Below are 22819 nucleotides of genomic sequence, written 5' to 3'. Positions count from 1 at the left end.
AATGATAGTCACTTTGCCAAGTGCTATCGATGAGTGCCAGGCCATCTGGCTGAAGTTTTATTAGCCAGGTATTTTTATTCTAGTCATGTAGGTAAGCAGGCTGGTTCTTGGAACAGTTCACCTATTTGCCCAGAGAGTTGAAAGTAGGTCTGCATAAATGATGCCTAATTTCTGTGTTAACTTTCTAGAACCATGGGGGAGCCCCAGCATTTGGGCCAGTAGTATTCTGCATCTTTCTACGAAGTTATTTTCAGATGAGATTAAACATTTAAATATGAAGATGGAATAAAACATCTCCCTAACGTGGATGGACCTGACCTGTGCACTGAAGGCCTAGATAAACCAAAGGCTAGCCTTAAGCAGAGAGCCCTTGAGGCCTGCATGGCTGCCTGCCTTTGATCAGAGACATTGCCCTGTCTCCTACCTCCATGACCCACCCGAAAGACAATTCTCCAGAATCGCAAGCCTGTGCGCCTTCACATTAGAGCTGACGTCATTGACTCTGAGTTTCAGATTTAGCTGTGCATCTACGAATCTGTGTACTTCTTCCCAACCATACAGGCCAATTCTTCGTAATAAAGATCTCTCTCTTTTTTTGGTGGTGTTCCAAATAGGGTTCTGTAGTTGGAATTTCTCTTTTGGCTGCAAGCCCAAAAATAATGACACAGAGACTTCTTATTAATCATGAAAGCTTGGCCTTTAGTTTAGGCTTGACCCAACTAGCTCTTATCACTCAAATTAACCTGCTTAATCTATGTTCTGCCACATCCTATCCTCCATTTCGTATGTCTGACTTGTTCGACATCTGGCTGGCATCACCCCGCTCACCTCAGATTCTTCTCCAGTTTCTCTCTTTCTGTCCAAAAGTCCCACCTATTCTTTCCTGCCTGGTTATTGGTCATTCAGCTTTCTATTAAACCAATCACAGTGATGCATCTTCACACAGTGTAAACAAAAGTTCCACAACAGGGTTTCACTAAGTTGACCAGCCTGACCTTGAACTCATAGAAACCTACCTCCTGAGTACTGGACTTAAAGGTGTGTGCCACCACACCTGGTTAAATATCTCTCTTTATGTTACTTTTATACATACTTCCTATTGGCTCTATATCTCTAGAGAATCTTAAATAATTCCTTCTGATTAACACTATACAATTTCAAGGCAGCTTTACCAGCCTTTATTATACTTGGGGCACCAACCATATGACACTTAATGCAGAAACCCACATTCAGTGTGCTCATTTTCTGGGTTATCCACAGCATGATGCTAGGTAATCCAAGCTCTACCAATTATTTGTTTGAAGCTTTAGATGGCATCCTCTGCCTAGCAATATTTTGTGACTTTTCACAATGCATTTCCATAAGCTGACAAAATCATCGCATTTTGGTCTTCATTTAGAAATAATGATGAATATTAATAAGTGCCGAAGGCACAGTGTCTCTTTTCTTAGGAAGGCCTTGTCAGATGAGGAAGTGAACTTCTAGAAAGTTTTGTTCAAAACAGAGATGTGGGTATAAATGTTAATGTAGGAGAAGGTGGGTGTTCTAAGCTCTGTAAACTTAGGAACAACTTCTGGAGCAAATGCTTAGCTTGGGGAGTTGGTAAAGATCTTAAAATTTTATGGGGAAAACTTCATCAATCAGGAACCGTCTCAGTCTGTGGAATAATGAACAAAGGACTGCTGCTATTTTTGAGCTCATTCTACCAACAGCCGCATTAAGAATTTGCGTTGTACCCAATAGTCCCAGGTAGCAGACAGACACTGTGTCAGTAAGAGGAAAAAATGCAGGAAGCCCCAGTCCCCATCTGAATACAAAAAACTTAAGGCTTTTATAGAATTAGAACTCAGTCGTCTCAAATGCTACGTAGCAAGGAAAGGAGTTTAAACACTTTGGGAAAAAGAATGATAAAATTTCACATTTTCAAGATGTTGAAGGTGACGTGTCTTCAGATAGGTGATGGAAAGTGAAGACTCACAGATGCATCTGGTGCTATGCTAAGACCATACCAGCCAGCATCTCTGAGCACGGTGGTGATCTCCTGTCCCCTCGGTGAATACTTGCTATTTTTCCTTGGGGACACCCATGCCCCCCTTCACTTTCAATCTATGTTTTCCCCTCATCTACCCTAGCATGAAGAGAAGCCTGGGATTTTTGAAGAGTCAATACTTGTGGTCAGGTACCAGGCAGATTGCAGGTGACAGGTTTGGGATCCATGTCAGGCCAACTACAGACATCAGTTACTTTTCTTACCACCTTGACAAAATACGTGACAGAAATCACTGGGGTGGGGGAGAAGGGATTTATTTCGGCTCACAGTGTCAGTCCATCACATCGAGAAAGGCAGAAAGACGTCGTGGAGTTTCCAGCAGTGAGACCATGCGATGGAAGAGTCTTGCTTGCATCATGGTCATGAACTGGGAAGCAGAGAGCCCAGGCCAAAACCAGAAGTGGTGGCAATCTTCAAGGTGTAGAAGTAAATATGACCTCCGTGTCACTTACCTCTGACATGTAAAGTCACACTCTACAGAGACAACCCCCTAAGAAAGTGCCACCAGCTAGAGACCATGAGCCTGTGCGAAACACTTGAGACTTCAAGCAAAGCAGGAACTTTTTAAAAAAAAATTCAAAACAACAACAAACCACTTATTTTCAACTTGGAGACGCTGGAATCCATTCTTGTTGAAATTTAGAGGGAGTCGGGCTAAGTATGTTCTAAACACAGGACACAGAGCCTGGAGACACAAAGATGCTTCCGTCAAGGGTTGAAGTACTTTCCTGCTCCTATAATTCATAAGCTGGGACACCTCAGGGTTTTTGTGGTGATTGGAGGGCCAAGGGATGCTGCAAAGGTCACACCACACCCCAGACCTCACACAAGAGATTTACTGGGGTGGGGGTGGGGAACACAAAAGGCTGCCTCTGGGTGAGGACAGATAGGAAGGGGGCAAGCTTTATAAAGGACACATGACTCATGGCAGCCGTGGAAATGTGTCGGATTTGGCAGCTGGTAATGATGCGGCTGATGGCACTGAGCAGCTGAAAGTGGGCCAGGGGAGCACCTGGTTCTGGAATGTGGGTGGTTCTCTGTTTACCAACAATAACAACCTTCAGTTCCTCAGGGTAAAATAATTCAGAAATGGAGATATACTTAACTCATTATTGCAGGCCTGAACTCTCTTATGAATGGAATTTCTGTAAAGGGGGTTGGGGTTGGTCACAGAAGTGTGCACACAAGAATCCCGAAGCTTGGCAGCAAGCTGCCAGAGTCTAGGAAGAGACAAACCATTGTTGTCTCATCTCCCGGAAAGGAACTGACTCTGCATGCACCTTGGTCCCACACTTCTAAGATCTGTGAAGTCATGAGCGCCCATTATGCAAAGCACTTGGGTGCTCTGCCACAGTGACTCCAGAATAGCAATTCAGGACCCTGAGCTGTGCCTGAAGGTGACTTACCACAGAATTTTTAGTTTAATGAACCAATACATTTTTTTTTTTTTTTTTTGGTTTTTTGAGACAGGGTTTCTCTGTGGTTTTGGAGCCTGTCCTGGAACTAGCTCTTGTAGACCAGGCTGGTCTCGAACTCACAGAGATCCACCTGCCTCTGCCTCCCGAGTGCTGGGATTAAAGGCGTGCGCCACCACCGCCCGGCTACCAATACATTTCTTAAGAATCAATCTAATTTGATGGAGTTTCTAGGGCTGGTTACCCAGACTTCTCACAAATACTAGGGTAGGATAAGGGACCTGGGGAACGCTCAACAAACAGAAAATCCAACTTGCAGGAAGGAGGTGAAGGAAGAGCATGGTTTTCACACAGGCTCTGGGAGCAGGGGCATTCTCATTCTTCGTGTGGCTCTGGCTGTGACTCCCAGTCCTCAGCCATAGCAGCTGCTCTGTGACTCCCTTGGTAAGGAAGTGGGAAGGCTGGGGCAGGAGACAGGGCTCAGATGTAGATGCTAGGACATGTTTAAGAAAACTGAAAATGTGGAGGCTAGAACTGCATTATTGAAAGGCTGTCACGGAGACTGGAGAGTTGCTGGGCACCTGGAGAACCTGAGTATCACTGTCACCAAGGCCCCAAACAAACTTTCCAAGAGCTTTGCAGTCTAAACTTGGCTTTACCCATGCAACATTCTGGTCTACAGAAAATAAAATTCTCATAATATCTTTAGGTACTGGGCTGTGTTGGAAATGTCTCTGCTGCTAGCTAGTCTAACAATAACCGAGTGTGTGGGTCCACGTGCTGACCAGATGACAGTCATGGATATCACTCCTCAGGTGCCTCCACCTTGCCAGCCTTCTCTGGAGGGAAGATTTCACTGGCCTAGAGCACACCTACTTTTTGTGCGTAGGTCCTGGTGATTAAATGAGAAAAAGGGAGACCACAGAGACAGAGAGCTATTAATAAAACCATATAAATGAAAGTATTTGATTTACAACTTGCATAGCAATTTAACGCAGGCCTCCCTAGCCTGCAAGGTGAGGCTGTTGCACCCAAGTGCATATTTTAGTGCAGCTGCAGTTGACTAGGTCCAGATTAGCAGCAAGTGTGCCTCAGCCAGTGCTGTGCTTGTCATTAGGAATACAAGGAACCTCACAGCCCTTCGCCACAGAAAAACACACATATAATTCAGAAGGACAAGGGCTACATGAATAGTGCCTCTTTCTTGACTAGTGTATTAATTCCCTAAAGAAACAGACTGGTAGAATGAATACATACACATGCACACACACATGAATACATGCACACACACACACACACACACTAAAAGGAGATTTGTTAGAACAGCTGATGGGCTGGGTAGTCCAGCAATGACTGTCTCCTGACAGAAAAATCTGGATGCCTCAGCTGGTCTTCACTCTCCCTTGGAATCCTGAAGATGCCTTAAGAAGATGAACATGCCAGCCACAGTGAGGGCAAACAAGCAAAAAGCCAAAGCTTCCATCTCCCAGGTCCTTTCATACAGGCTGCCAACAGAAGACGTGGCCCAGATGTAGGGTGAGTCTTCCAATCTCAAATGATCCTATCGAGAAAATCTTTCAAGGGCATTCCAGTTGACTCCAGATGTAGTCAGGCTGACAGCTAAGACTAGCCATCACAATTAGCGAGGCTGGAACTTAAAACCCGCAATCATTTTTAACGAAAGCGTAAACACGTTCTAAGTTATCTATACCACCTGCCTCCAGTACCCACTAGGCATCTGGCATCTGCATGCCAGTGTGGGAAAGCGCATGGAAGCCAGGCACGGTTTCCATCCAGCAAGTACCTATCAAACGCTTGGCACAGACTGCAAAAGGTGGTCATTTAGATATGAACACAGTAAGACTTCTGTTGTCATGGAGCTATAACTCTGGCTAACTAAGAGTGACCGGTAACCATTTCAGTTGGAAGTAGCACAAGGCCCTTGGGAGTCGTTTGAGTTGGGATCTAAATTGCAAGTTGGAATCGACTTTATTAAGATTGGGAAAAAAAAAAAAACAAACTGTGTCCTAAGCCAGAGGCAATAAAATGCGCAAGGCCCAGATAGATAATGAATCTGATCTTATTGAGGAAGAGAAGCAGTCTACTTAGTGCATGGTAAATGAATATGGCACGTGAAGCCTCGGTGACTCTAGGCATGGACCAAGTGTTAAGTTTGTACAATGTTAAGATGTCTAGATGTTAAATTTGAGTGAGCATCAGTAATGACTTAGTGACCACATAAAAGTTTTCAGGAATAGACTCTAGTGATAGTAAAGTCCCAGGAAACCCAAAGTAAGCCAGAGATGATGGTGCATATCTATAGTCCCAGAGCCTGGGAGTTGGTGACAGGAGCATACGGAGTTCACGGTCATCTCTGGCTACATAGAGAGTGTGAGGTCAACCTGGGCTACAAGAGGTCCTGCCTCAGTTTTTTTTTTTCTTCAAGAAAGAATCTGTATTTAAAACAAATTAAGTACTCTACAAAAATTATCTCTGGATATACAGACCTGCTTGTAGAAATTGCTAAGTGGTTTCTTAAGGTCGCGAACAGGTTTTCTCAACAGGAAGCTTAGTGTAGCTGACTTGGAGCCACACCACCTCAGCCTCCGCCATTGTGGAAAACATCAGTAACATCTGTAAGTCCCATTTCAATGGTTGCCACCTTATGGGAGAAAGTCCAAGCTACATGCTTCCAACAACATAGTTCATGTTTGGGAAACAAATCAGAGCCGTGAATAATTGCGGCTCTGAGGATAAAGGATGCTCTCCCTTCAAATGCTTCAGGACGCTAAGACTCCGTAAGCATCCAAAAAGAAGAAAGAAATTAATGTAAGGGAACATCTGCAAAACTGTTTGTCCTGCCTTGGAATTTCAGGAATGCGGCTGGAAAAGGTTCCTCTCGGTGCCCAGGAAACCAATGGTGGTGGATGGTGGATTGGCCCCACCCCAGACAGCAGCTAGGCCAATGCTTTTGCAACAAAACATGAAAGAGCAGGGCGTCCCTTAAGGCCCTGCTCAGAAAGCAATGCAGCAAGCTGGTTGTACTTGATTGTGAGCAGCTGGACTTTGCAAACCCGTACTGAAAGAGTGCAGAGATCTGCTCGCTTATTACTTAACTTATTGAGAACTGCGATAGACGAAATGCATTAGCTTTGGATCAAAGGAAGGTTTTGCCCATTGTCAGGGCGTTGAGGCTGCAGGGTAGGATGGGAAGAAGCAATGCTTGTGAGGGATTAATACCTAGAGAGCATTACTGTGACTTTTGTAGAGTGATCAACAAAGCACTTTTGGAAACTCTTATTTTCTCTCTCTCTCTCTCTCTCTCTCTCTCTCTCTCTCTCTCTCGACAGGGTTTCTCTGTAGCTTTGGAGCCTGTCCTGGAACTCGTTCTTGTAGACCAGGCTGGCCTTGAACTCACAGAGATCTGTCTGCCTAAGCCTCCTGAGTGCTGGGATTAAAGGCGTGCGCCACCAGCACCCGGCTTGCTTCACTCTCTTAATAGCACAGATAGTCGTGTATTAAGATTCCTTTACGTTGTAAATGAAAGAAAGATATCTTAAACATGCATGTTCATAAAAGGGAATTGATAAGTTTTTGTGTCCCAATAGATCTCTTCACTGATACAATAACTGAATCAGACCAAATCAAACTGAATTAGAAAAAGTCGAGGTTTAATGGATGCCAGTGCTCCTTGCTGGCCTGGGAAAGAAGACTGGGAAACCATGTATTTGTTCTCTGGGGGGCAGTTTAAATACTCTGTGGGAATGGTCTTGAGCATCTCTGAGGAGGAGTCATCGGTTGGCAGGCTTTCTGGGAGTGGAGTTTGGAGTAAGGCAACTCCCAGGGAAGGGAACCTGGGATGGAACTCTCCACCCAAACATTCCAGAGTCTTTGGATACAGGGACGCCAGGGGCTGAGGTGAAGCCTTAACCAAAACATTCCAGACATGTGGGTATATGGAGGCCAGGGCTGAGGGATGCTTCCAAACAAACATCCCAGACTCTGGATATAGGGATGCCAGGGGCTGAAATGAAACCTTAACCCAAACAGGAACATCCTTGCTTACACAAAGTAGGGAATATCTTTTACAGTCTCTCTTCCATGATTCTGTCTTGTTCATGTTCCCTTTTCCTCCCTGTGTCCATTGTATCCACATTAGAAAGTGGAGAAAACATGGCAGCCCACTATGAAGAAAATGGTTCCAAAAGCTGCAAAAGAGTCAGAGACAGCCCCTGCTCCTACTGTTAGGAGTCCTACAAGAAGACCAAGCTACACAATTGTAACAAGAAATGGAGGAGGAAAAAAAAAGAAAAGGAGGAGGAGTGGATGGGGTAGGGATGGGGGACAGAGAAGAGGTGGCAGGAGGGGCTGGGAGGAGATGAGGGAGGGAAAACTGCAGTCAGGAAATAAAAATAATAATAAATGGTTAATAAAAAAAAGGTGTTAAGTTGGGAGCTTAGGCCCCAGCCCCTTGTATCTATCCTACCCCTGGGTAGGTCAGGACCACTTCCAAGAATATTTAAGTGAACACCCAAAAGAGGAACACATGGTCTCCTTTTCTTCCTCCTGGTGGTCACATTTGAGGGCCACTCGAGAGCGCAGAATTCCAATTAAACCTGGATATCTCTTAATTTGGCTTGTTTTGACTTGGCTTGATTGGGGTTTTTGCGTCAGTGGAGAGCTTGCTTTAGGAAAATATTCCTAACAAAAGGCAGTAAAAAGAAACTAAGGTTGACGTTCAGCTAACTTCCTTTTTTTATTTTTCCAGTTCAGTCCAGGCCCACAACTGGTTCCCACATTAAGGGTGGGTCTTTTCTCCTCAGTTAACCCAATGTAAAATTTCTCCCACAGACACTCCCAGAAGTTTGTCACCTGGGTGACTGCAGATCCTATCAAGTTGGCAATCAGTGTCAACCACCAGGAAGTGGAAACTGCCCTCGAAAAGGCCTCTGTAAGAGACAGAAAGCTCACCATCACACTCAGGCTTGAGTCTTGGCCAGGCAGCAATGGGACTAACATTGAAATGAGACGTAGACAGAACTAAGGCTCGGGGTTCCCATCTACGCATGAAAAGAGGAATACTCCGCTGACATGAACTGTGCACGGTATCACAGGTATCACAGGATCGCCAGCCCCGTTTGCAGATGAAACAACTTCAGTGGTGAACTTAGTCACATTCAAAGAAGAAGAAGAGGAAGAAGAAGAAGAAGAAGAAGAAGAAGAAGAAGAAGAAGAAGGAGGAGGAAAGAAAGAAAAGGTCTAGTAATGACAGCCTCACAGTTCTTCATTGGGAGATTAAGCTTTCTGTTCTACAAGATAGATGAGGCTTATGATGCATGGCAATACTGTGAATTAAAGTCATTCCAGAATTAAAATGGATGTTCCATGCTCCCTGTCTGAGAGTCAGTCTTGTGCAGGGGACGAGAACAGTGTGCATCCAAAGGAGAGTGACGTCAGCAAGGAGAGCTCCCAGGGAGCAAGGAGCCCTTGTCATCCTCCCTCCAGACTACAAGCATCAGAAGGAAAAAAAATTCTGTATGACTTTTTCCTGTCTCCCCTGCAGGGTTTTGGCAAAGGACAGTGTGCAGCTGTGGCCAAGTAACAAGAAATAAGTTCATGCCCTCGCTTGCCCCCTTCCCCTGGTAAACCAATATGAGCCAAGTATCGCACCTTCAACATGATGTCCAGCTGACGGACAGGACTGACCTTCTGCAGTGGCTAACACTGATGGTATCTGATCAGGTTTGGAAACTGTGCAAATAACCTGGAACATGAACTTACAAACTATCAGAGCTGAATCTGAAATATGGGATGCAGCTTCTCTAGTTGTATAGATCAGGGATGGGATTCGGGAAAATGGATAGCAAGCCCCAGATTTTCTGATGGGGGTGGGGGTAGGAGCAGTTGATCAGCTACTGTCCTTGGTCCTGAATCAGCCTCCACGGATGATCTCTGCCTAGCGTTTCACACTTGGACGTAGGTCCAACTGCTGCAGGACCTTATAAGATTGATGGGGGTAGTAGCAAGATCCTGATTCCAAGAAAATAGAACTGAGCTTTCTATTATAATAAAACAAAAAAGAAAATAACAAAAACTCTTGCCGGTTCTCCTGTTTTTCTCACAATTATTGACCTTCTTCATCCCAAGGTTTGCATAGGAAGTCCAAAGCAATGGGTTAAAGCCCTTATTTAACAAGTGAACCCAAGATCCTGGTTCCCAGAATCCCTGTATGTTGTCCAGGAGCTTCACCATCACCAACACTTCCCACTCTCTCACAGGTGTCTGAAATTACATTCTACGAGACTGGGGACTAAGGCAGTCCCAACCCCCAGGAATTCTCTGTATTAGCTACCTAAGGCTTATTTATAAAAACTCCCAAATTTAAGGAAATTAAGATAACAGACATGTCTCCTCTTATAGATACTTTGATGAAGGGCCTTGAAGCAGCCTCACCAAGTTTTTGGTCAAGAGATCAGCTAGCGGGTGTCTTTAATCCCAGCACTCGGGAGGCAGAGGCAGGCGGATATCTGTGAGTTCGAGGCCAGCCTGGTCTACGAGAGCTAGTTCCAGGAAAGGCTCCAAAGCCACAGAGAAACCCTGTCTCGAAAAACCAAAAAAAAAAAAAAAAAAAAAAAAGGTATCAGCTAGTGCTACAGTCAAGCGATGTTCATCTAGGACTGAAGACTCTTCCGTCAGGTACCTGCTGACAATGCAAGCCTCTCAGCTGGCCACAAGGTGTTCCCACAACTCAGCAGTGGGCTTCCGTGAGACTGAGGTAGAGGTAACAATGTATCCATGATTGTGCCTCTGAATTCACACATCATCACTTTAGTTGGTCCAACAAACCTCTTGACACAAGGGTATGTATAGTTGTATTCACCTCGCCCATGGCATTGGGCTATCTGGCCCAATAGACGCAGAGCTTCTTGTAACTCCTTAACAGAAAGAAGGGGGCAGGCACTTGCTTTCTCATGTGGTGGCCAGAGATCAGACTGCTGGCTCCATTCACCCTAGGCAGAGCAGTAGATAGCAGCTCTCTACCTTGTTGTTATTTGTGAGTGTTCCCTAATAAATCTTTGATATCCTTCTGTTTGGGCTCTCATGGATTCCCATACTTCTGTCTATAAGCATGTGCGCCGGAGATGCTGCTCATGGGCAGTCATCTTGGAGATGCCACCATCTCTTCTATCTATTCTTATCAAGGCATAACTACACTGTGTGTTCGTGGCTTGTTTTCTGTACAGCCCATGAACTAAAATCAGTTTTTACATTTTAAAAGTTGTAAATTAAAAATGTGTAACTTAGGCCTTATACTTTGTATAATACCCAAAACAGTCATCACACGACCTTTTAGAGAAATTACAGAAATTCCTGACCCCTAGCCCATACTGCAGATAGGAATACCACTGAAAACTTTCCCTTCAGGGTGTAACCATGAACAGATGTGTCACTTTGTGCAAATGCGGTAGAAGAAGAAGGCTGCTGGGCCCTGGTGGACTTGTACAAAGGAGTTTTCTCCTTCATCAGAAGAAGAGTCCATTAGGGAAGATCCCTTAAGCCCTGCACCTTCTCTGACCTGGGGGTTGTCTGGTGAGAATGGAGCTATGGCAACTCTTTTGCAAGTAGGAGGAAAAATCAAAGTGACTTTCTGAAGAAAGTCACCCAGATATAGTTGAGTTGTCTAGTTAAGCAATCCCCTAGCAACCGATTGGCGGTTTTATTACACGAGAAAATTAAACATATCTTTAAGACAGGCTTTGGGTATTTTATGATTTTCAACGGAATAATGTATTTACTTCCCCCCGAGAGTGAACTGTCAGGGGAAAAGTCTTGCTTGACTTGGACTCTCTTGTTTCTACGACAAGGCCTGGCATGGAATAAAACCTTCAGCTTGTGTTTCTCCCATCTGGATTTCACAGGCCCAACAACATCGGTGGTTCTTCACTGTGGTGGTCCTGGGCTTCATAGATACTGAGGAGCATCCCTATCCTTTACCCCTAAATGTTGACCCATTCCTTCCTGTGATGTGAAAAGCAAAAATGCTTCTAGAAATTTCCAAAGGTCTACTGAGGGATGGAGTGAGCCACCCCTGCCTGAGAACCCCTGACTACTGGTGTAACTGAGTAGTTATTAGGGCATACATTTTTTTTTTCCGTAAATGACTTAGCATGCAAAGTTTCAGATTCTATGTGGAGTTCAGTTAGATCTTAGTCAAGTCTGAGAGGTCCCAGAGACAGTGGGGACATGGAGGACATGAGATGGAAACTTCCATACAAATGGCAAGTAGGGCCTTGGTTACTGCAGCAGTCTGTTATGTCTCAGACTGTTGGGGTTCAGACAGAAGCCCCACCATCTCCTCTCAGGTCCTTTCTGATATGTAAAAGAGGATGTTGAGAAAGGCTTCTTGGTCTGTGTCTTAAATACACCAGTTCTGGAAGCCACAGAGGACCAGACGATAAAGGTGGGAAGAGAGAAATGCTATCTTGCTAATAGTATCCAGAGCCCAGAGAACTAGGGCCTTTTGGGAAAGGTTTCAAAACAGGACAGGAAAGAGAGATCAGAAGACAGCACATTAGAATAGCTACAGACTCAACTCAAAAACACAAACACAAGAATAAGCACACCACAGTCTGAGTGAGTCCTGCCGTGTGCCTGTCTCTTTTCAAAAGGGCAACAGAAGTTTCCCATCAGACTATGTTCTGTGAGATGCTAGCCCCTGACTGTTGCATACGGCACACAGCTTGTATTTTAAGCCTTGAGGGCCTTCTCCCTTGGCCTCATCAAATAGTGGCTGTAATGACTTTATGCAATGCATCTCTGAGATAGCTTCTTTCCTCTTAGAAGAGCAAGCATTGTGACAAGGGTGCTCAGGGACCCACAGAGAAGCACGTGCTACACTACAGAACTTCTCGGAAGACAAACTAGAGAATGTTCTGCTCAGAACCCAGGCTTGTTTCCTAGAAAGAGCCAGGGGTTGGAGGTGACGGGTCACAGATCTGATCCAACCTGACCTCTTGCAAGCCTGGTGAGCTTGGTAAAGCAAGAGGCTCCATCTTGCTGAACTGTAGTTTTCTCATCTGTGAAGTGGGGTTCATTTGCAAAGAATAAAACAAGAACCTCTGCGTGAAAGTGTTTTCATTACATTGCCTCCACATCAAGGAACACTGTTTTTCTCAGTTAAGTAGTTTATTCCCCCATGCAAAGTGAGCAGACAGCTGACTGCTTACACACACTGTACCCAGCAACAGGCTTTTTATCACATTAACGGGAATACACTTCTTGATCTCAAGCCTAAAATTCTTCCACATGCCCCACTATTCCATTCGGAAGACAAGGGCCTCCCTAATCCCTTCTCATGGTTCTAGACTCAACTTGAGTCTTGATATGACATGAAAAGTCCAACCATCTCAGTGCCATGTCATATGCCTATAATCTCAGCATTCAGGAGGCGGAGGTGATGTGGGAGGTCCTTCTGTCTGTGTGCTGCTTTTATTGGTTAATTAATAAAGAAACTGACTTGGCCTGATAGGGCAGAGTAGAGCTAGGGGTGGGGTACTAAACTGAATGCTGGGAGAAAGAAGGCAGAGTCAGGGAGATGCCACATAGTTTCTGGTGGAAACAGACACTGGAACTTTACCTGGTAAGACATAGCCACACAGTGATACACAGATTAATGGAGATGGGCTAGTTTAGAATATAAGAGTTAGCCAGAAATATGCTTAAGCTATTGGCCAAACAGTATTGCAAATAATATGGTTTCTGAGTGATTATTTTGGGGCTGAGCAGCCAGGAACAAACAAGCAGGCTCCTACAACATGGATGCAGGAGGATCATAAATTTGAAGCAAGCCTTGGCTACACATCAAGTTAAAGGTTAGCTCAATTACAAATTGAGACCCTGTCTTGAATGAATGAATGAATAACAAAACAAAGTAAAGCTACAAAAATCACTATTTGAGGCTGGAAAGATGTCCTAGCAAGTAAAAACGTATCTTGTTCTTGCAAAGGACATGAGTTCAGTTTCCAGTACCTTCATCAGGCCTGGAACTCCAGCTGCAGGAGGATCTGATGTCCCCTGGCCTTCATGAGGATCTGGAGTCATATGCGCATGTCCACACACATGCATATAGTTTAAAATAATAGCATAAGCTGGGTGATGGTGGCGCAAGCCTTTAATATTAGCACTTGGGATTAAAGTAGAGGCAGGGGGATCTCTGCGAGTTCAAGGCCAGCCTGATCCACAGAGCGAGTTCCAGGATAGGCTCCAAAGCTATAGAGAAACCCTGTCTCAATAAAATAAAATAAATCAATCTTTAAAAAAAAACAATCAATCAAAGGACTCAACATGGCCTGCTTTTTCTAAACTAATGCTGAAATGTACTTGCTGCTGTTTAGAGTTGTAAGACACGATTGCATCACAAGGGCCGTGCCTTCGTGAGTGGATTAAGGACATTAGCACACAAGAAGACTCCTAATGAAGGAAAGAGTTTGGCTCATGTTTTGTCTCAACTGAGTTCACTTTCTCACTGTTCAATTTCCTGCCCAACATCTGACCCAGTGTGAAAGCTCTTACCAGATGCTGCCCCATGTTTTCTGTACTCTCGGCCTCTGAAACTCTAAGGAGCAAACTTCATGTCTTATCATTTACTCCATCTCAGGCAGGCTGCCATAGCAACAGAAAACAATCACTCCGTGCACCTCTCCCACCTGCCAACCTTGGATCATGAGAGTCAGTGGCACAGGATCTTTGTTCTCCCCTTTGCTCAACACTTCTCTCTCTCTCTCTCTCTCTCTCTCTCTCTCTCTCTCTCTCTCTGTGTGTGTGTGTGTGTGTGTGTGTGTGTGTATGCACACACGTGGGCATGTGCAGGTATGTGTGCACATGCATTGATATTCCTGTAGGTGTGCATGTACGTGCACACATGTCGGGGCCAGAAGAAGGTCAAGCCACTGTTTCCCACATAGCCATGAGTGAGAATGAAGTGACAGCAATGGAAAAGAATACGTCCAAGATCAGAGAAATGATTAATGAAAATGGAACCTTAGTCTATCCTTTTAGTCATTCAAACACTTAATAATATTCAGACTAGAGTAGCTTATTTGATATTTGGATAACAAATCATTCAGAGGTGGAACAGCTAGAAGGAGCAATTAAGAGTAAAGAAAATTAAGAGCTCGCAAATATATTCGGGTTTATCAACGTTGTCAGCTGAGTGTTCCCTTTAAATACGATTGATTTTCATAACAGAGCAGTAACACACTATGTCAATTTACATTTTGTCACAGATTATTGCACACAGGAAACTATTCATTTCGCAATATCAGAGATGATGAGAGACCAAGTACAGACCAGGTATACTGGGAATAAATGTTTTCTCTTGTACAACTATATCTGAATTTATAAGCTTCATTTAAGCAGAGTTGTATTTTTTTTTCTTTCCTCTTTTGAGACAGGGTTTCTCTGTGTAGTCTTGGAGTCTGTCCTGGAACTCACTCTGCAGGTCAAGATGGCCTCAAACTCATAGAAATCCACCCTCCTCTGCCTCCTGAGTGCTGGGATTAAAGGCGTGCGCCACCACTGCCCAGTATAGAGTTGTATTTTATCTTAACTTGATTGATTAGTCTTCTGACAATGCATCGGCTCTAGAATTCACTCTAGAAACCATGTTTTTCTCACCATCTCTTTGGAGTGTTCAAGAAGTAGAAAACATGTTTCTGACCAATCAAATAAAAACAACACATCCTGCTGGGAAGATGGATGGCTCAGTGATTAAGAGCCCTGGCTGCTCTTCCAGAGGACCCGAGCTGAATTCCCAGCCCCCATATGGGGACTCTCAAGCATTTGTAACTCCAGGCCTGTGAAACCCAGTCCTGTGGATGCTCTCTTTTAGCTTCCTCTGGCACAGAGGCAGGCGAGCAATACAGACACACATGCAGGCAAAACATCCATATATGCAAAAATTAAATAAAAATTTCTTAAATGCTACCTTTAAATTTTTATTTCTGATACTTTCTGAATGCAGCAGAGGACTTGGCTTAAGTTGAGAGAATAAAGACCAAATTCCTTTTTCCAAAACATGTGCAGCTCTTGTCAAAACTTAAGTTTTCCCAAACATTAAAATGGGGCTTGTAGGTTGTGGAGATGGCCTGATGGCCAAAGTACTTACCCTGCAAGCGTGAATACCTAAGTTCAAAACCCAGTTGTTGTTTTTTTAAATTGGTTGTGGTGGTGTGCACTTCAAGATAGGTGTGGCTCTGGGCCTTTCTGGCCAGCCAGCCTCGTCTATTGGTGAGTTCCAGGCCAGTGAGAGACCGTGTTTCAACACAAAGTAGTTAGTGCCTGAGGAAGAACACCCAAGGTTATCCTCTAGCCTCTATAAACATGTGCACGTCCATCTGCACACACACACACACACACACACACACACACACACACACACACACACACAAAGTCCATGACAGATGCCTGCTTCCTCTTGATGCGTGGTGTGTGCTGTGGAACTCAGATGACTTGGTAGCTGGGTTTCTAAGGGCTTAAAGCCCACCAAAAAGGCATGGATTCTGGGCTTCCCTGTCTGCTTCATGGACTCATTAACTCAAAGCTACTGAACATCCTCTCAGTAAGTAACTGCCACTATTATCTCTTAAGAATTAGTAATCCTAGCTGGGTGGTGGTGGCGCACGCCTTTAATCCCAGCCCTCGGGGGGGGGGGGGCAGAGGCAGGTGGATCTCTGTGAGTTTGAGGCCAGCCTGGTCTAGAAGAGCTAGTTCCAGGGCAGGAACCAAAAGCTACAGAGAAACCCTGTCTCGAAAATAAAAAAACAAAAACAAAAAAAAAAAACCCAAAACAAAACAAAAAAAAAATTAGTAATCCTGCTAATAAAATGGAAACTAAACACCAATCGCCACGGGTGGGACTTGGACTGATGTGGTGGAGTCCTACCAGCACCTGAATTCTGGATGAGGAAAATGCATTAGGAGCCACGGCCAGGATGTTTCATGTTCATCATCAGGGCTCGTGCTAACTGGCTCAACAGAACACCTCTCAGGACTCAACTCTGATTTCCTGCTCAATACCATGAACTCAGAATAATTTACATGGCACAAAATCTATTTCCTTCCAGTCTGTAAAACTAATGAGAACCACCAGGCTGAGGTGAAAAACAAATGCAGATTTAGAAAGGTCATGGATGTCTCTTTCTGTCTTATCTTCATTGGGTCAAAGCTACTTAGACTCATCAAGCCAGAAGGAGGAAAAAAAAGACTGTAGCATGCACAGGGGCATCTGTGTTCATGGTCCCGGAGTTTGCCAACCTGTAGGGAAAACATTATCTCCCAAATTTTTGTAATGATCATTTCCAAAATCTATGTAATTATTAATTGCTGAGCCAGACTAACTTTTTCAAGTGAAGCCAGTTTCCGAGGCTCAAGGTGAGGACCTCATGGTGGATGGTAGGCTCAGTATCAAGACAGGAAGACAGAGAGACGGGATGGGACCACCAGGTTTTGGTCACAATCTTTTCTCAAGAATTAATGACAAATACCTTAACATCTTCTGAAATCAAGCCCACAACTGACCTACAGACACGCCACTAGCTTCCCTCTTGAAGATTCCATCACCTTCTGATGCTGCCCCTCCTGAAGGGGGGGGGGGCGGGAACCAAGCTCCCAACACACGAACACAGAGACAAACCACATCTAAACCACAGCCCCTCCCAAAGTAGACTTGAGCCTCACCCAACAGTGTTCGGACTGGCTCTTTATGCCTTAGTTAAACCTTTCTGGAGACCCCTACACAGGCATGGAGGTTACTCTCCTAGATGATACTAAATCCTGTCAAGTTGACAATTAAATTTACCAGTTATACACATGGATTTGGGGATTTTTGATTTCTAGTTTTATGAAGAATGTGATTAAAATTTGATAGAGACTACATTGGATGTAAAGGTTACTCCTGATAATATAGCATTTCTTACAATATTTAGTCTGCTAATCCATGAGCTTAGAAGGTCCAGGAATGCCACTTCAGTTTCTGTCAACCCCCATGAGCCCTGCTTAGCTGATTCTGTGGGCCGGGTTCTTTTGGTTTCCTCGACCTCTCTGGCTCCTGCAAACCCCACCCCACCTCTGAGGGGTTCCCCTGGTTCTGTGCAGCATTTGACTGTTTCCATCAGTTGCTGGATGGCTGGCTCTGCTCTGAAGACAATTGGGCTAGGCACCAATCTATGAATATATCATTAGTAATCATTTCATTGAATCCCCACCCCCAGTCGTGTTTGGTTCTATCCTGGGTCTCTGGGCTATAAAGCCTCTAGTTCCTAGCCATTTAGGAACGTTAGTCATGGGCTTCCTCTCCTAGCATGGGCTCCCTCTCCTAAGTTGGACCAGCCATTGGTTGGCTACTTCCACAAGTTGGTAACCATCATTACCCCAGCATATCTTGGAGACAGAAGGGATTGCAGGTTGAAGGTTTTGTGACTGGGTTGGTATCTCTGTCCCACTGCTGAAAAAAAGCCTTGCCTGGTTATAGAAGGTGTCTGCTTCCGGCTCTGTATCCCCCATGACTAGGAATCTCTGCTAGGGTCACTCTTAAAGATTCCAGGGAGTTTATACTGCACTAGGTTTTCACATCATCCCCAAATGTTCTCAAATTCCAGTTGTTCCTCCCAGTACTCTCTCCCTCCATCTGTCCCCCACACCACCTGATTTCTTCTCTTCCCTCCCTTACCAAACCTAATCCATTCACAGAATCTATGCCCCCTTCCCAGGAAATTTATATTTCTCTCCTTGAACCCTTCATGTTACTTAGCCACTCTGGCTCTTTGGATTTCAGCATGGTTATCCTTTATTTTACAGCTAATATCAACTTATAAGTGAGTATAAAATTGTCTTTCTGGGTCTGAGTTGCCTCACTTAGGATAATTTTCTTTTTCTAGTTCCATTCATTTGCCTGCAAATTTCATGATGCCATTGTTTTTAAGAGCTGATTAATACTCCATTGTTTAAATGTATCACATTTTCTTTGTCCATTGTTTGATTGAGGGACATCTAGGTTGTTTCCAGTTTCTGGCTATTATGGATAAAGCCACCATGAACATAGTTGGGGTAGAATGAGTCATCCTTTGGGTATATGCCCAGGAGTGATATAGCCTTGAGGTAGATTGATTCCTGACTCTCTGAGGAACTACAATATTGATTTCCATAGTGGTTGTACAAGTTTCACTCCCACCAGCAATGGAGGAGTGTTCCCTTTGCTCCACATCCCTGCCAGCATGAGCTGTCACTTACATTTTTGACCTTAGCCATTCTGACAGGTGTAAGATGGAATCTCAGAGTTGTTTTGTTTACATTTCCCTGGTGTCTAAGGATATCGAACATTTCTTTAAGGGTTTCTCAGTCATTTGAGATTCATCTGTTAAGAATTCTCTGTTTAGATCTGTACCCCACTTTAATGCATTATTTGCTTTGTTTATGTCTAGTTTCTTGGGGTCTTTATGTATGTTGGATATTAACCCTCTATAAGATATGGGGTTGGTAAGAATATTTTCTCATTCTGTAGGCTGCCATTTTGTCCTATTGACAGTGTCCTTTGCTTTACAGAAACATTTCAGTTTTATGAGGTCTCATTTATTGATTTCTTATCTTAGTGTCTATGCTACTGGTGCTCTATTCAGGAAGAATAAGATTGTGCCAATACAGTCAAGACTATTTCCCACTCTCTTCTTTTAGACTCCATGTACCTGGTTTTGTTTGGACTTGAGTTTTGTGCAGGGTGATAGATATGGCCTTTTTTTCTGTATGCTGACATCCAGTTAGACCAGCACCATCTGTTGAAGATGTTTCCTTTTTTTGTATTGTGCCTTTCTGGCTTCTTTATCAAAAATTAGGTTTTCATAGGTATATGGATTTATGTCTGGGTCTGTGATTTGATTCCATTGATCAATATGTCTGACTTTATATCAATACCATGTCATTTTTATTACTATAACTCTGTAACACAACTTGAAATCAGGGATGGAGATACCTCCAGAGGTTCTTTTATTGTACAGGATTGTTTTAGCTATCCTGGTTTTTTTGTTTTTTTCATATAAAGTTGAACATTGTCTTTTCAAGGTCTGTACAGAATTGTATTGGAATTTTGGTGGGGATTGCATTGAACCTGTTGATTGTGTTTAGTAGGATAGCCATTTTTGCTATTTTGCGTGCCTCATCACTACACTAATCTGTGAGCATGAGAGGACTTTCCATCTTCTGATAGCCTCTTTAATTTCTTTCTTCAAAGATTTAATTTTTTTATCATACAAGTCTTTCACTTGCTTGAAATTAAACCAAGATATTTTCTATTATTTGTGGCTATTGTGAAGGGTATTGATTCCCTAGCTTCTTTCTCAGTCCATTTGTCATTTGTATATAGAAGGGCTACTGATTTTGGGGGGTTAATTTTATATCAGGCCACTTTGCTGAAGATGTGTATCAGCTGTAGGAATTCTCTGCTAGAATTTTTGGGGTCGCTTATTTATACTATCAAATCACCTGTGGACAGTGATGCTTTGACTTCTTTCCTTCCAATTCCTATCCCTTTGATCTCCTTCAGTCGTTTTATTCCTCTAGCTAGAACTATATTAAATAGATACGGAGAGAGTGGTCAGCCTTGTCTTGTTTTTGATTTTAGTTGGTATTGCTTTGAGTTTCTCTCCATTTAATTTGATGTTGGCTCTAGGCTTGCTGTAAATTGTCTTTATTATGTTGATGTATGCCACTTTTATCCCTAATCTCTCCAAGTTGTTTATCATGCAGGGATGCTGGATTTTGTCAAAGAATTTTTCAGCATCTAATAGGGTGATCATGTGGTTCTTTTCTTTCAGTTTGTTTGCATGGTGGATTGCATTGTCAGATTTTTTTTGTATGTTGAACCCTCCCAACATTTCTGGAATGAATCCTACTTAATCAAAGAATACAGTCTTTTTGATGTATTCTTGGATTCAGTTTGTGAGTATTTTACTAAGTATTTCTGCATCTATGTTCATGAAGGAAATTGTCCTGTAATTCTCTTTCTTTGTTGAATCATTGTGTGGTTTTGACTGTGTGGTTTGGGTGTTAGGTGGACTGTTGGCCTCATAAAACAAATTTGATGCTCTTTGCCATCTTTCCTCCAGCTAGGCAGCAGCTCTCACTGTGAAGGTTGAGCTGTGCTGTTTTAGTGGGTAAAATCTACCCTGGACATGGGCAGCGCTATGTCAATGTTTTCCAGTTTCTTTTTCTTTTTTCTTTTTTTCTTTTTTGAGACAGGGTTTCTCCCTAGCTTTGAAGCCTATCCTGGAACTATCTCTTGTAGGCTAGGTTGGCCTGGTTTTCCAGTTTCTTAATGCAGAACATAAGACCACATCTGTAACATTGAGGGCCGGGCTTGTTGGGGTTTCTGTCCTGTCCTGTCCCCCAGCCATTTGGTCCCAGAGAAAAGTTACACAGAGAGTCTACATTAGATTATAAACTGATTGGCCCAGTAGCTCAGGCTTCTTATTAGCTCTTGTAGCTTATATTAACCCATTATTTTCATCTATGTTAGCCACGTGGCTTGGTACCTTTCTCAGCTGGGTAGATTACATCTTGCTTCTTCGGTGGTCTGGGCAGGAATGGGAGGAATGGGCTTCCTCCTTTCCAGCATTTTCCTGTTCTCATCACCCTGCCTCTACTTCCTGTCTGGTTGACCCGCCTATACTTCCTGCCTGGCTAATCAGTGTTTTATTAAAATACATGATTGACAGAATACAGATAATTCTCCCACACCAAGCATCCTTTCCAAAAAAAAAAATCCTCTGCAGATAAACTGGACTGTCCTCTACAGAAGAAAACACAAAAAAGTACAGTTGGAAAACGTTGAAAAGGGAAAGAACCCTCCGCTCACTCAAATTCCATCACTGGTGCATCCCTTGCTGATGTAATGGCCAAGAGAAATCAGAAGCCAGAAGTTAGGAAAGTTCAGCTAAAGCAGGCCATCAGGGCTGCCAAGGAAGCAGAAAAGGCTAAGCAGGAGTTTAAGAAGACAGCAATGGCTGCTGCCAAGGCCTCTGCAAAAGCAGCACCAGCAAAAGGCTGTGAAGCCTGTGAAGGTCTCTGCTCCCCCAGTTGGTGGAAAACACTAACCTGGTAGATCAGAGTTTTGAATAAAGACCTATTTCTAACTCTAAAACAAACAAACAAACAAACAAACAAACAAATTTGATAATGTTTCATGGTTTCTATTTTATGGAATAATTTGAGGAGATTTGGTATGAGCTCTTCTTTGAAAAGAAAGTTTTGTAGAATTCTATACTAAAACCATCTGGCCATAGGTTTTTTGTTTGTTTGATTTTTTTGATTGGGGGTTTTAATAACTGCTTCTATTACCTTAGGGGTTATAGGTCTATTTAAATTGTTTATCTGATCTTGATTTGACTTTGGTAAGTGGTATCTATTGAGAAAATTATCCATTTCTTTTAGATTTTCCAATTTTATGAGTTTTTAAAGTATGACCTAATAATTCTTTGGATTTCCTACTGTGGAAATCTGCTGTTATACATCCCCCCTTTTGTTTCCGATTTTGTTAATTTTGATATCCTTTCTGTGTCTTTCAGTTATTTATGTAAGGGTTTGTCTATCTTGTTGATTTTCTCAAAGAACCAACACTTTGTTTCATTGATTCTTTGTAGTGTTCTTTTCGTTTCTATTTTATTGATTTCAGTCCTCAGTTTGATAAGTGCCTGCCATCTACTCCTCTTTGGTATGCTTGTTGCTTTTAATTCTAGAGCTTTTAGGTGTGATGCTAAGTTACTAGTATGAGATCTCTCCAGTTTGTTTATGTAGGCACTTGGTGCTACGAACTTGTTTCTTATCCCCATTTTCATTGTATCCTATAAATTTGGGTATGATAAGCATTCATTTTCACTGAATTCTAGAAAGTATTTCTTTCTTTTTTATTTCTTACTCAACCCAATAGTCACTAAATAAAGAGTTGTTCAGTGTCCATGAGTTTGTAGGCTTTTGTCTTAGCTAAGGTTTTGTTACTGTGAAGAGATACCCTGACCATGGCACCTCTTATAAAGGAAAACATTTTACTGGGACTGGCTGGTTTATTCCACTATTTTCATGGTGGGAAGCATGGCAGCATGTAGTCATGGGTCTGGAGATGAAGCTCAGAGTTCTACATCTTGATCCATAGGCAGCAGAAAGAGATAGTGAGCCACTAGGCTTGACTTGAGTTCAATGACACTCTTCCTCCAGCAAGGCTACACTTACTCTGACAAAACCACACTTCCAATAATGCCACTCCCATGAGCCTATGGAGCCATGTTCATTCAGACCATGACATACTGCT

General features: G+C 43.2%; 1 pseudogene; it reads left to right on the top strand.

The window, feature by feature from the left end:
- The first annotated feature begins 2967 nt into the window (after positions 1-2967).
- LOC121436134 lies at positions 2968-21608 on the top strand (annotated as a pseudogene).
- The last annotated feature ends 1211 nt before the right edge of the window (positions 21609-22819 follow it).

This window comes from Microtus oregoni, unplaced genomic scaffold (assembly GCF_018167655.1).
Source record: "Microtus oregoni isolate MIOR12 unplaced genomic scaffold, Mior012 000002F_ref0000024, whole genome shotgun sequence".
In the NCBI taxonomy this organism is placed as follows: Eukaryota; Metazoa; Chordata; class Mammalia; order Rodentia; family Cricetidae; genus Microtus; species Microtus oregoni.
Note: the sequence above shows the minus strand (reverse complement) of the source record. Positions and strands in the feature narration are given on the sequence as shown.